At 33.3% G+C, this 16,206-nt stretch overlaps 1 protein-coding gene across 1 annotated transcript in view; it reads left to right on the top strand.

The window, feature by feature from the left end:
- Nost (Nostrin) overlaps positions 1 to 16,206 on the top strand; it is a 410,702-nt gene that overhangs the window by 48,584 nt on the left and 345,912 nt on the right. The window lies entirely within an intron of this gene.

Raw genomic sequence — 16,206 nt, 5'->3', positions numbered from 1 at the left:
CAATATTAGTTTTTATATTGTTATTCTAGGAACTCGACGCTCATTGATTCTTCGTGGTTGGTATCTTATTTCGGCGCTGATCGTCCCCTAAGCATCTTAACCTATGTATGTTCTTATTTTGATATCACTTGGTACCATTCCTAGACTTAATAAGTAAATCAGTTCCTCAGGTCTAGTTGGATTCTTTACCTATATTTTGTGTTTCTTACTTTATTTTTCCAGCTTTTGACTTAAAATATGCTGTCTATATATTTCTCGACATCTCCGTTCCATCTGATTTTAGCTCTACTTTTTTTTCTTAAATTACCCCAGTATTCTTTGGTAATAGATGGTCTTGACATTGGCATTATTTTGATATGTCCCAATCATCTCAGTCTTTGTGCTTTTATAACTTCTAATTGGGTTCCATATTCGATTCTTTTTCAATTCTCTATTGGTCATTATTTACCAGACTTTATTCCATATACTGATCCTTTAATCGTACTCTGGGTCTGCCTCTCCTTCTCACTCCATCTATTTTTTGGTTATAAATATGTTTTGGCGGCTCCATCTCATTCATTCTCTCTCCATATACATATACCGGTTTTTTATTTCAATATGTCATATTTTCGTTGATCTTATAATTCTTTTGCTTCATTTTCTTCAATTGTATAAAATCTTTTGTATTATTTTCTTAGATTATTTGAATTCTGTTCTTTCCGTGTCGTGTTTTCTTAATATGTCTTTCTTATTATTTTTGTCTCTTCACATGTTTATGTTCTCCTAGTTTCCGTTCAGTGATGATCAGTAAGCTACAGAAAGTTTCTACCGTTACTGCGTTATTTTTTATATTGTTTTCAATATTTAACGTCAGATGAAATTACAGACTACGACCTATAAATATTAAAACCAGTCTTACACCCGTCCAAAGACCAGTTATTTGTTCATTCTTTTTGGCTTTATCCCTATGCGGGATCAGGTTCTCTAATTTCATTTCTCTATGTTTCTAGCTTGGGTCATATTAATATTAATCCCCTTCACCGACATGTCCTGCCTAAGCGTCTCTCCCCAGGTCTTCTTTGGTCTTTCCCTTCTACTCCTTTCGGGAACCCGCAGATCGGCAATTGTTCGTATTGGGTGATTAACGTCTCGACTTTGAACATGACTAAATCATCTTAACCTATGCTCTCTTATTTTGGCAACACTTGGGGTCACCCCTAGACTTCCCCTAATATACTTATTTTTAATTTTATCCTTCTTGTCACTCCACTCATCCATCTAAGCATTCTAATTTCCTCCACATGCATACGTTGTTCCTCTTTCTTTTTAACTGCACAACATTCAGTTCCATACATCATAGCTGGTCTAATGCTGTTTTATAGAATTTTTCCTTCAGCTTCATTGGAATTTTTCTGTCACACAAGACACCACTTGCTTCCTTCCACTTCATCCATCCAAACCGAATTTAATCCCAGGTATTTAAAACTATTATTTTGAACAATTATTTTAACATCCAAAGATATAATTTTATTTATACATTCCAAATACTTTAAGTTTTAAATCTTTTTTCTGAAGAGTTTGTCTCCACTATTTCAGTTTTTGTTCTAAGTCGCTTTTATTTCCCACTACCACTACATCACCAGCATGCATTAAGTACCACGGAATGTTACCCTGTAGTTTCGCTGTTAGTTGATCCAAAAGAAAATAAATAAAGCGACTAGGCACCTTGCTTATTGCTCTTGGCTATTTCCTACTTCCATAGAAAATTTTTCAGTTTCTTCCACACCTGTCCTAACACTAGTTGTTACTCCATCGCACATATCTCTCACAATCTTTACATATTCACCGGGGACACCTTTCTTATTGATTGCCCACCACAGATTCTCTCGAGGAACTCTATCATAAGCTTTCTGAAGATCAATAAATACCATATGAGCGTGTTTCTTTATTCCTCTATTTTTCTATCAACCTTATAATGAAAATTACATCTTTTGTTGATCTGTCTTGCATAAAGCCAAACGTATTATCGAATATTTTGGTTTCTTTACGTATCCGTCTATAAATTATTCTCTCCCAAATGTTCATGGTGTGACAAGTAGTTTTCTGGCCTTGTTATTGTTGTACATCTCACTTGTTTTTGTAAACAGTTACTAATACACTCCATTTGTCTGGCATTTGTAAAACTACCATAATTTTATTAAATAAGCCTATTAACCAACTTGTTCCTCTCTCTCCTAATGCTCTCCACACTTCCCCATTAATGTCATCTGGTCCAACTGCTTTTCCTTTCTTTATTTTTTGAACTATTTGTTGACGATTGAATCATCATCACTTCCTCGTGTGTTATTTTGGTCACCATTGTTGTTACTGTCTCCGTTAACTCATCTAGTTGTCTGCCAAATTCTTCATTTAATAAACTGTCAAAGAACTTTTTCCATCTTTTTTGACATTCTTCTCGTAAATTGGTATTTTATTATTATCATCTCGGATACATCTAATCTGATTAAAATGTTTCACTTCCTTTGAACTATGTTTGGCTATTTTATATATATTTGTTTCTCCTTCCTTGGCACCAACTTAATCATATATATATATATATATATATATATATATATATATATATATATATATATATATATATATATATATATATATATATATATATTGTATACGCTTCTGATTTAGTTTTTGCTACCTTTTTGGCGACTGTATAGCTTTGAAGATCTGTATGCGATCTACTTTCTTGCCACTGTTTATATAATCTTCTCTTCTCTTTTATTTTTTCTTGAAGTTCGTTTGACCACCACCAGGTGACTTTATTCTCAAACATCTCTGGTGACGTTTTTCCAGGTATTTCAATATAATTATTTCTATACTGGCCATCTTTTTCCAAATTGTATTATAACTTTCTTTCATGTTCCAACACCAGTTGTTTGTAACACCAGTTGTTTGTTAATCTATCAAAGATATTTTCCACACTTTTCGCGTACTCATCAGGAACTCCATTAATAGTCAGTTCCCAGTAGAAAACGCTTGAGGTATCCTATGACAAGCTTCTAAAAAATTAATAAATAGGTACTATTTTGTTATTTTTCTTTCCCTTGATTTTTTACTTTACGCATTTCTTTATGAAATATTTGTGAATAATTAAAACGAGTCGCCCATGTATATATGATTATCAACTTCGCATCACCTCCAGTTTCCTACCACAAACTATTTAAATCGTGACCAAGATTTTTACAGTGTTCTGATTGGGCAAACCGAACGGTCGATAAGCGGATTACTGACGATTATAACATAACAAAGTATTAGTGTATCTACGTATTTGCGCAACATGCTTGCTTTTCGGTTAACACAATAAATTAAAATTAGCAATAATTATTCGATGAATCACTTTATATGGTGTTCTAATTAAAAACTAATAAATTTTTTTAAAGGTTTGTTTTGTTTGTTAGGTTCTATAAGGGTATCAGCGGTTACAAATTGCATTCGAGAGTGACTTGAAAGTAACGGGTTTTATATATATATATATATATATATATATATATATATATATATATATATATATATATATATATATATATATATATATATATATATATTTAAAGTAACTAAAAATTGAACCACTTGGTATAAGACATTTTTACACACGAAGTTCTAAAAAATTTTAAATGCCCCTATTGCATCACTTTTGGTCAATATTAAAAAAAATTAAGGCTTATCAATTGGATGAACTGAAAAAACTTAGATATAAGATACTGAAAAGGCCTAGCAAAATTTAAAATAGAGAGTAAGAAAGAAAATCAACGGTCAGATCAAAAACGATAGATAACATATTGACCTTATCCCAAATAATCGAAAAAAGAAATTCAGTTCTTTGCAAGGGTACTGACAATATGTAGAAACAAAATTTTATTGTGTAATTGGAAACGACAAGACAAAACCACTCAAAAACGATGGTTTAAATAGAAAGTGAATGGTTTAAAGACGAGGAAAATGGTTTAAAGAGCGAAGAGAAACAAAAATGCATAGAAAAACGAGAAGTATATTTCTGATATAGATCATTGGGAGTAAAATCAAGATGGCGGAAAGTGAGATTTACTGACGACATGTCCTGAAAAAGTTTCAGTTTTCTGTAAAATTTGTGATAGAAAACTCAAAAACTGCATTGGATGTGAGAAGTGCAAGAAATATTTTCACAGCCAGTGCATCGTGACGACCCCGGGTTTTATGGTTCATAGAATAAAAGAAATTGTATGTGCCGATTGCAGCGGTAACGCCAGCGTATCACTCTCGGATAAATTGAAGCTCAGCGTCCAAAATATGCCAAGTGTTTTGGTGATGATCCTGATTAAAGTTAATGAGCTTCTTCGTGAAAAGGTGTTTAAATTGGAGCAGAAGTTGAAAAATTCAATCAAAAAACGAAAAACTGAGGTTAGTAAACAAAACGTAGTTCCCTCCAATTTTATGCGATCCTCCCAACAGTTATCAAAAGTCATCAAAATCGACAACATAAAGTTTGCAATAAACGAAGTAACCTTTACTGCCGAGGATAAAGCTATATTTACGTTTGAAGCGGAAAACGGCGAGCTGAATGCGGCAGCTGCGCTGCACGGTACTTGCGTGACTAGAGCAGCTGTAACCATAGTGCAGCAAGCATAAAACCTCATTACCAAAATGGTGGATAGAAAACAGTTCAAAACAAAATGGTTCACTGATCTAAGCCAAACAAATAGACCTAAACCACTCAAGGGCTTAAACCAAAATTGTGCACTTAGGACATCACAGAAAATGGCATTCCTTGTTGTCACTGGATTAGCTAGATCACAGAAGTCCTGTGATTTGGGTGCTATTGCTAGTGCATTCCCTTAAGTTCTTAAGCCAGGATATTCTTCGTCTTCCCACATTTCGCTTTCCTCGGATTTTGTCTTGCATAATAAGTTGTAATAATGCGTATTTTTACCCTCTCATCAGATGTCCTAAGTACTCAAGTTTTTTGTCTTTTGATAGTTAATATTATTTCCGCCTCATTTCCTATCCTTCTAGTTACTTCAACGTTTGACATTCTTTGAATCCATGATTTTCGTAGGATTCTTCTGTAACACCAAAATTCAAAGGCGGCCAGCTTATTCAGATGGACTTGTTTTAGTGTCCACGTTCTACTAATAGTTTTATCTAGATGAGGTTCTACTAATAGTTTTATCTAGATAACGATCAGTTTTTGTATTAACCCAAATTTTAGTTTATGGATTGTCATTAAAAATATTGTTAATTAATTTATAATGTACAATACATCATTTAATCTTATATTTATACAAACCTATCAAAAAGTTACATAAGCCGTTAGTTTGTTCCATAGAAGCAGTCCCAAGCCTCTATTTTTATGCAGCTTTTAGTTACTGACATAATGTATCGCCCCAAGGTAATTATCTAGTTCGTTACGAAACATAAGCGTTTGATCGAACTTTAATCACCTCTTTTTATTAATAGATAATTTTAATGTGTTGGCATAAGAAATTTTATTTACTCTCATAGAAAAATACAATTAATATAACTAGTAAAATTATATAATAACAATGAGTGTTCTGGTTTTGCCGTGCGGTTTGCAGGATACCTCACCTAGTTACATGGCATGATTTACTTATTTTAAATAGTTAATTATAATATATTACCATTTTCTTACTTTGTAGGTTGCATTATTTATTTATATCTTATTTTAAACTATTTACGTATTTCATTAATAATCCTTTATGCAAGGTGAATTATCTTCATAAATATTATACATACTATCATAACTAAATCATCACTATCATCTCTAAAGGCTATCATAACTACATACTTTAACCGAGATCAAAGCAAAGTGGTTAGGAACTGGAATACCAAATTTAAACATGTGCTTAACACAAGTGATCAAGCATAGTGAACGCTCAAAAACTGTTATTACATCGGATATGATTAAATAAGTCGAGATATTCTCGTTATTTGACAACACTGAGCTTACTAGAAAAGTAAAGATATTTAACTGATTTGAACTGTTTAAACTAAAGTTTGCATAGATGAAGATAATAATAACATCAAAGCCCTTAACAATGAAATTACAATCAACTAATATAACCATAATACGCAACCCCCAGCGTTGTCCGGCTTTCATATATGAAGGATAGTTACGAATATATTGAATAAGCAATCTCTAACCAAATAGTGACGATACTGGAGGGTGTAGTGGGTATGCGTTAGAAAAGACTGCCTTAAAAATGCTATAGAGACCCCGGGGAATCATTGTGATTAAATAATCATAACCTAAACTGGTTAAAGACAGTTAAAGGGAGTTTCATCAAAACAGGTTTGTAACTGAAAAAGAATGACATTTAATACCAAATGCGATACAGAGAAGAAACCAAACCTTATTGTACTTTTCCAAAAAATCTCAATAGCAGATAAAAACAACAAAAAAAAATGGTCCGTCACCGTCTAACATTGAGAATGAAGAAAGCAAAGATAAAATATACATATATAATTAGAGAGTACACATTAATATCTGGAACGTACCTAGCTTATGCATTACAAAAAAATCAGCGAATACGGAAAACATAATGCAGATAGACATACTGGGAGTGAGCGATGGCCTGGCTCAGGAAAACAAAAAACAAAGAAACGCTATATTTATTAGTTCAGGGGGACCAACCCAGGATAATATAGAACAGTCATACTTTTTTCGAACAGATTATCACAGTACGTTATATACAGGGATGAGTGCCTTAAGAACCGGCAAAATAACGCAAAAGATAGAAAACATAATACGTTGTGAAATAAAAAGAGATGAAAGTAGTAGAGGTGAGAAATTATCGACATAAACCTATAATTTACTTTACACTACATTAGATCTATCGAAAGTTTCCCACCTTCAGACGTTAGCTTATGAGCTGGTTGACTTCAGTCATAGTAATACGTATCACGTAATGTAAGTCAAAACAGTTTAAGTGTATTTTTTTATCCAAAATTAAAGTATTGATCAATAATAAACTGTGATTTGAGACGTCGCATACACTCTTTTCAATACAGAATTATAATAGTTTGTTATTCTGTATTCGTCAACACAGAATTAATTATAAAATTAATACTAATTAAACTGTTTACTTACATTTGCTTTATTGCCTTCAATCAGTTTTTACTTTATGCGAAATTTAAAAACTGTTAATGTTCGACGTCACACTTGTAATAATATTATGACTAAAGTCAACTAGCTCATAAGCTAACGTCTAAAGGTGGGAAACTATCGATAGTCGTAATGTAATGTAATGTAAATTAGAGGTTTCTATCGATAATTTCCCACCTCTACTACTTTCATCTCTTTTTATTTCACAACGTATTATGTTTTCTATCTTTTGCGTTATTTTGCCGGTTCTTAAGGCACTCATCACTGTATTTAATCCCTCTGAACGACGGAATAGCACTCCTGAATTTACGAACAATTTATAAAAATATTAAATATAATCCAGATTTATGCTCCAACAGGCGACAAGTGAGATTAATAAATCAAAGAGTTTTATATTACAATAGATGAAATAATGCTATTGACAAAGAGAAAAGAGGTGCCAATAATAATTGGAGAGTTAAATGTCAAAATTGACAATGGTGCTGAGGAAGACAATATAGGAGGATACGATCTCGGTACAAGACATAATAGGAAAGATAGACTCTTACAATGTTTTATTGAAAACAACCTTGCAATAATTAATACCTTTTTTGACGTGACAACGTCTTAAATTAGGTTGTGGCTCGGAGTCATTCATGAAAAAGTGTAACGCCCGCTCACGTCTGTTACAGTGAGTCACCGAACGAGAGAACCGGCGAATGTCTTGCGTCTCTCTCCCACTCAAACATGATCGGTCCGCTGCGCGCGCAGCACTAGAGAATTAGGCGCGTTGAATCGGTGCGTGCTTCCGTGCTTGTGTCTCTGTCTTTCTCGAGCGTTCTTGGCGTTCAAGACACATTACAGCAGAAACACTTCCTTTCATTTCATATTTCTTCTATCATCGTCCTATCCTCAACAAAATCACTCAAATAGAAATTAGTTAAGTTTAAGTTTACATGTACAATGTTTTAGTAAACAAAATATATTTCTATGGTTAAAATTTGTGCAATTCTTATTTTCATTCAATTCCTTGTTCCTATTGTGCAATTTAATAATATTCATATCAATAAATATTCTACCGAGAAAAAGACGTTGTCACGTAAAATCTTCGCCCGTAAAACCGACTTTACAGGCAACCGATTTTTTAAACAACATCTCAGAAGGTTATATACAAGAAAGTCACCTACAGACAGAGAAGGAAGAATCGACAGGAATCGAATTGACTTAATTTTACTCGTTGTCAAAAACTGTTGAGTTTTAAAGTTATTAACAGGTATACCAGTTAGATATATTATTGGGTTTTGATTTGTTTTATAAAGATAAGCGTAAGAAGAGATTAGATTCTTATAAAGATAAAATCAAGTACATTTAAGCAAATCATCACAATATATATATATATATACATATATATATATATATATATATATATATATATATATATATATATATATATATATATATATATATATATATCGAGAAAAGGAGTACGACCGTCAATCCAAAATAAACTAAGGTACACTCGAAGAGTGGTGGGTTTTTCGGTCAAAGTGGAGAAATAAAAGACAAAGAAGGTGGCTACTTCATCTATTTATTGAAGACGTTTCGCTTTCTGCTCAGAAAGCATCATCAGTTCATCTAAAAAGAACAATATGAAACCAAACATCCATAGAGAAGTTACAACAAAAGTGTGTTACCTTACAAAGACATGTAGCAGTCAATGATGTTAAAAATATGAAAAAGCTTACGAAACTGGACATTAAGAGTTTTATACAACGTTAACTCTGGTGCGTCGGATAAATAGGAATATTTAGTTTTTCCACTAGAGTTTTGAATGCAGTTTTTATTATGTCTTAATAGTTGTTTAGGTTTATAGTATCCCAAGCAATATTTACAAGGGACTTACTTTTTGTCATCATCGGGATGATTGGACTTTTTTACGGGTTTTATGCAGGTGTTAATATTTTTTAAATAATTTAATTGCTTTCGTCATACCGTTATTAATTCTTTTCTTTTTTTATTATTCGGTGGCAATGCTAAAAACCTTTGAACTTCAATTTCATTCGAATGATTGCGTAATAAGTGGCGTGCAGAATTTTTTACGTCTGTTTCTCAAAAAATACACATATTTGCAGTTTTTTTCAAGTTTTTGCCATTTCCTTTTCGTTTTGTTCTTTCCGTGACTTCCAAGTAGTTCCTCGTTAACTGACAAAGAACTAATAGCTACTAATTGTCCAGAAACTGAATGATCTTCATTTGGTGTTGACGGTGCGTCCAATTTTTGCTTCCTCGAGTTCCTTTCACTAGAAGCCGCTTCAGTAATTGGTGAAAGATTATTTGAAGAAAATAAGGTATCTTCAGACTCTCGTACTTAATTAAATCGCTTCTTGGGAAAAACAATTGAATCTTCGTCTTCAGACAGATAAGAAGAAGAATCGGAAGGCAATGAATCAGGAACATATTCCGTGTGGCCTGAGGTAAATGATTCATCATCTGTATTAGAAATAACTTCCGTGATGACTGAACTGTCTGCTTTCCGATCTGACAAGTTGTATAAAACAAATAATGATTTAGAATTCAACAAACTTACCTGTTATTTTAAACAAAATACTTAAAAATATTTTATTTACCTTGAATATATTTACCCTGAATCTTAGCATTGTCCTTTACAGATTCAGAATTGTACAGTTGTTTGATTTGTTCTAAATCATTACTTTTTGATGTTTCATTGTTTTCTTTATTTCCTAAATTGCATATATTCTTTTCGGTATTATTTTCGTTTACTAAATAAATCTTATTCTCTTTTTCTTCTATACCAATCCTATCAATTTTTATAATTTTTTTTATTTTTTGTAAACTAAGTATTTTCTTTTTCGACCTGTTGATGATCCATTTCGTTACAATCCCCTTTGTTATTTAACCAAGTTAATACTGTAAAGAGCGAATATTAAGTTAAGTTTAAACAGAAAAGTAAAAATGTTTAATGTAGGTTATATAATTTTGTTTGTAAATTTATGGTTATGAAAAAATATAATGTGTTTATGTGATTTGGACCATAAAAGACTTTTTAATTTTGATTTCCAAAATTTCACATTTAAAAAAAGTTTTTGTCTCCTTTAAAGACTGAAACATACTAATATTTTTTAGAAATATAGTAGTAATCGTATGTAAGTATTAGGCCTGTTTAAAAAATAAGGATATTTTTGAATTTTACGGGGGTGCGCAGTTCTTTCTGTAGCTAGTAACGTAAGAAACTATTGTAATTTTTTTCAGATTTTTAAAACCATTTTTCATGCTTGCAAAATCGATCTAAAGTTTTTCAAAAAATCCAGAAAAGTGAGTGACATAAGTTAACTAAGCTTAACCACAGTGCTTAGAAAAGTTATAAATAAGTTGAAAACATGTGTGGCTGTTATAGCTTTCTCTCTCGACGAGGAGCGTGCTGGCGTACATGCGTTTCTAGGTGACTGCTATAACTACCCAATTAGTTCGAATTCTTACAAAAAACCTAACAACTTTTTGCGCAATTTAACATTGATAGTTAATAAACATTCAAACAATTGTTATGAAAAGTTATTGCTAATCATTTGAAATACGTTTTTCCGAAAAGGCCAGAGAGCTATATCCATTAGAACGACACTGCCGCGCCGTCAAAGTTTGTTGTTTTAACTGACTTTATTTATTGCAAATAACAATAATTTTAGTATCCAACAATGTGAAACGATTGTTTTTATGTAGACAAAAGATTGACGTAATAAGATTTCGGTACAAATCATTATTTCAGGAAGAAAATGAACATTCAAAATGGCGTCGTTAGTTTTACACGTATTTTTCAATACTATTAAAAACGATTTTGCAGGTATGAAAAATAGTCTTAAAAATTTGAAAAAAATCACAGTAGTTCCTTAAGTTACTAGCTATCGAATGAACTGCACACCCCCGTAAAATTCAAAAATATCCTTTTTTTGAACCGGCCTAATAAGTATATCAGGTATTGTTCTGTAGGGTAGTACCAATATAGTTCCGTGATAACTTATTAAATAATCACATATTATTATACACTGCTCCTGAATGCTCCTGAATATTCCAAAAATACAAGGTAAATAACTGTAGTTCTAGATTTAAAACAGTTTTAAATATACAAGGTGCATAAACAAATCGAAAAATAAATACCCTAGATTGAAAACTATCAACAATTACAATTTTTTGACAATTTTATTAGCATTCGTTAAATTCATTAATAGTTTTTATAAAGTTAGGACAGTTCTATTAAAAGTTACATCTGAAGCCCTTTGGATTTTATGACATGTTAAATATGCAAAAAGGTCAATATTCCAGGAATTTTAATTGAAGTTGTGATCTAGTGTCATAATCTAAATTTTGGTAAATTTTATAGGTACTTTAAATATTAAAAAACATACAGACCGTTTCATTGAAAAAATGTAACTTTTTGATCCACCTTGTATATTTAAAACTTTCTTGAATATATTTCTTTAAGAAATACTTATAAACAATCATTGATTTTTTTATCAGCTTGGGTGTAAGGAGATCTCATAGTTTTTGAAAATATTGTTTATGTTTAAATAAAAGGAATCAGATGCAGACCTTGCAATGTATAGTTATACAATCTTAAAATTTAAAATAAAAAATCTTCATTGTATCCCATTTCTAGCCGAACAAAATATATTGCAAATATCCTGTCATTTTCAACAAAAAAGGGTTGTGCATACCTTTCAAATGGGCTGTCCGAATCTCTTCGTTATTCTTTTTGTTTTTTTTTTGTTTTTCTATGTCTTCCTCCTCATTATAATTTTCTTTTTTATCTTTCAGTTTATTTTCTAAAACTTTCACAATCCCTTTTATGTTCTTTTCCTTTTCTAAGTTAGTTGAATTATTTTCGTCGTCTAAATTACCCTCACTGTTTTTTAACAATTTTATTGCTAGAAGGATTAAAGGAGAATATTATATTATTATTCTTATTTTCGTAGTTATTATCATGAAAAAATAACCACTTACCAGTATTCCGATTTTCTGAACTTAATCCTTTGGTAGTTTCATATTTTGGTAAAAATATTGGATGGTTTACTAAGCTCCTTATTTTTGGCTGTTCTGGAATTCGTAGTATTTTTAGCATTCATATTCTATAAAGAAAAATTTCATATCATTATCTTAACTTATATCTGGTTCATACACTTGCTTTCTTACTTTTTTTTTAATAATCAACCGAAATGACCAATAACATTTAGTAGTTTTCGAAGACAAAATAAATAAAGCAACAGTCTATAAAGTAAGCATTTCAAATCATTCTTAATTTTTTTATTTTTATTTTTAAAATATTTCATTTAGTTTTACACAGTGTGTCGAATTACGATGAAAATACCATTAAACTTTCGACATTCGCAAAAATATAAATTTGAATTTTTGCACATTAAGATGAAGTTGATACCTGCCCTGGAAACGGATGTTTAAGGTATTCTTTACTCATTAAGAAGTTCTTAAATTTTAAGGAGGCTATCTGCACACCGCCGTTAGTTTATTAAATTTAAATAAAATTAAAAAATTAACATACAAAACTTTGTGTGTAAAATAGAGATATTCTTGCAATACCCTGTATATTTACTATTTAAATAATATTAAAAATATTAGCCCCTACAAGGATTGCTCGGAAAATTGTAATATATTGTAGCGAGATTAAATAAAACGAGCGGTTTGAATTTATATAAATATATTTATTTATAAGTTTACAGTTCGGTACTCTCTTATCAACTCAACTCTACTCCTAACATCGTTACATATATATACCAAAAGTATTATGTTCGAGAATATTCTGGAGTAGTCCCACCTCTAATTCACCTACGTGACCTGTTGTTCTTGATGTTCCGCGAATGTTCTTGATGCCTTTTTCAAAATGCAACCGTTACATGGGCCATGCCGAAAGCATGTTCGTAACAATATATTAATGTGCCAACGGACTGTCTTCCAAATAAGACGAACTCGTAAATATGCTTTTAAAAAGCAACTCACTATTTAAACAAGTCAAGTTACATAATCTACCGTATTGTGCATTAGATGCAAAATTTAACAACAATTGTATACTTGTAAATGTATGTTCCAACATTTTAACGTCCAGCTGAAAATTTACTTGCACGCATTTAATTCTATTCTGTTTATATATTACTAAGTTTGCATGGCTGCGTACAAAAGAAGACGAGACGAAATGTAAGTTGGAAATACGGCCGAAATTTGAAGGAAGCGGAGGTTCTGTTCATGTTAAAGTTCCAACTTTCGACGAAAAATCATCATGGAACAACTACATGAAACAGCCGCAAGAGCGAATGGATGGTCTGAAAAAGAAAAGGCTGTAAACCTGACTATCGCTCTTCGAGGTGCTTCAGACCATAGCCGTAGAGGAGATGGATGATTTCGAACAACTTAAGAAGAGGTTAAATATGCGATATGGCCACAAAAATTTGGAGCATTTATATCAGTCGCAGCTTAAAAATCGAAGACAAAAGAAAGATGATACTCTTCAAGAATATGAGGTAGATATTGCCAGATTAGTACGATATGCTTATCCAACAGCTCCCGAAGACATGATGGAAAAATTGGCCGTTCAAACATTTATTGATGGTTTTCGTGATCATGAAATGCAGAGAACACTGCGATTAGCTCGTCACAAGACGCTGGTTGATGTCTTATCCGCTGCCCTCGAATACGAGTCAGCTACGCAGGTCTCTGGCGGGTACAGCAAAGTTAGGACTGTAACTAGATGAATGAGATGAAGATAAACTTGACCAGCTCGTTGACATGATGAAAAGTAATACAAGAAAACGAAGACCATAAGATGCTGAAATTGTGGCGAAATAGGACACGTACGAAGTTCATTTAAGCACCCTAGGTACGACGCAAATCAAGAAACTCACCACCAGGAAAACTAGAACGGGTCAGCCTTAGGGGGACAGCTTCGACCCGGAACTTTTCCAAACACCCTCTCATCCTAATAACTTCTTTGAAATGTCGTGAAGATAGTGTATATGTAGATGGAGAAGTAAATGGTAAAAGGCATACGTTGTTGGTGGATACCGGAGCTACCAGAACCATTATACGCCCGACAGTTATAAACAGCCGTAAGAAACTGTTACTAACGAGGTTGCGACTTAGGACCGCTACAGGTGAAAATGCCAACATTCATGGAGAAATCCAGGTAAAATTGGGAATTGGAGCAGAAAAGTTCGTCCATACTGTTATAGTTGCTGACATCGAAGAGGATGTTATATTAGGAATGGACGTAATGAATATGCATGGATTCCAAGTGGATTTTAAGAATAAGGTAATCAAAGTTGGCAACGAGGAGGTATTTCTTTATCCACATGATGACAATACTGTGCAGGCAGCCATTAAAGAAGATACAGTCGTGCCTGCAAGAAGCGAAATGATCATAGTAGCGTGGCTACAGAGAATTGTGGTCGAACGGACAACTGTTATGGTGGAGCCTTGGAACCATGACGACGAGGTTGGCCGTGGAATCATAATTGGAAAGGAATTGGTGACTTCGGCTAAAGAAATTCCTGTGAGACTTGTCAATGTCAATGACTACCCAGTGACCATCAAGAAAGAAACAAAAGTAGGATCTTGTGTACCTGTGACATCCATAATCCATAGGCGACAACATCTGATAATTCCGACGACAAATTCGGCCAAATGGTTGCAGTTGCTGGACAGTCTCTAAATCAGATGAAAAGACGGGAAGAACTACCGTTGTTAAGCATAAAATTGATACTGGTAATGCTAAGCCAATTCGTCAAATTGCTCGACGATTGCCACAAGCGAAAAGAGAGGAAGCTGAAACAATTGTTCAGGGAATGAAGAAAGACGGGGTGATAGAACCTTCTACGAGCCCATGAGTCTCTTCGGTGGTCCTGGTTAAGAAGAATGGCGGAACGACGAGGTTCTGTGTGGATTACCGTGTGCTGAACAACGTTACCAAGAAAGATAGTTATCCACTGCCTCGGATCGACGATAAATTGGACACATTGGCTGTAAATAAATTATTTTCTACTTTGGATTTGAAGTCTGGATACTGGCAGGTAGAAATGGAACCAGTAGATAAAGAGAAGACAGCCTTCACCACAGGATCTGGTTTGTGACAATTCAACGTTATGCCATTTGGACTCTGTAATGCTCCTGCGACATTTGAGAGGCTTATGGAAAATGTGTTGAGAGGGTTATCTTGGAAAAAATGCCTGGTTTATCTAGATAACATAATCGTCTTGGGGGAGACATTTGAAGATCATCTGAAGAATTTAGAAAACGTTTTTAATAGACTTAAAGCTGCCCAATTGATATTAAACCCCAAGAAGTGCCAGCTATTTCAAGGTAAAGTCAATTATCTGGGTCATATAGTCAGTAAAGAAGGAGTGGCCGTGGATAAGGAAAAATCGATTCCATTAAGGAATGGCCAGTACCAACGGACAAACATCAAGTGAGAAGTTTTCTTGGACTATGTACTTACTACCGGAGGTTTATTAAGAAGTTTGCAGATATCGCTAAGCCATTAACGCGACTTACAGAGGAAGCAAGAGATTACCGCTGGGATACAGACTGCCAAAATGCCTTTGAGACCTTAAAAAAGCATTTAATCACAGCATTAATTTTAGGATATCCACTGCCAGAAGGAGAGTTCATCTTAGATACAAGGAGGACAGGAACGAGTCTTTGGATATTTTAGTAAAGTTCTTTCAAAACCTGAGCGGAATTATTGCGTCACGAGAAGAGAACTTCTAGCAGTAGTTAAATCAGTAGAGCACTTCTATCAATACCTGTATGGAAGGAAGTTTTTAATCCGAACCAACCATGCTGCCCTTAAGTAGATGATGCAGTTTAAGGATCCAGAAGGTCAGATAGCCAGATGGATCGAACGACTCCAAGAATACGATTTCAAGATTGAGCACCGGGCCAGAGTTAGCCACAGAAACGCTGATTCTCTTTCCAGAAGGCCATGTCCAGCAGAGTGTTCCCGCTGCAACAAAACGGAATCCAAGGAAGCAGCAGTGCTAAGAACAACGATGGTCAACGACGACTGGACGCCTACCAAG

The sequence above is a fragment of the Diabrotica undecimpunctata genome, chromosome 8 (assembly GCF_040954645.1).
Source record: "Diabrotica undecimpunctata isolate CICGRU chromosome 8, icDiaUnde3, whole genome shotgun sequence".
NCBI classification, from domain to species: Eukaryota; Metazoa; Arthropoda; class Insecta; order Coleoptera; family Chrysomelidae; genus Diabrotica; species Diabrotica undecimpunctata.
This window is presented reverse-complemented; position numbering and strand designations above follow the sequence as displayed.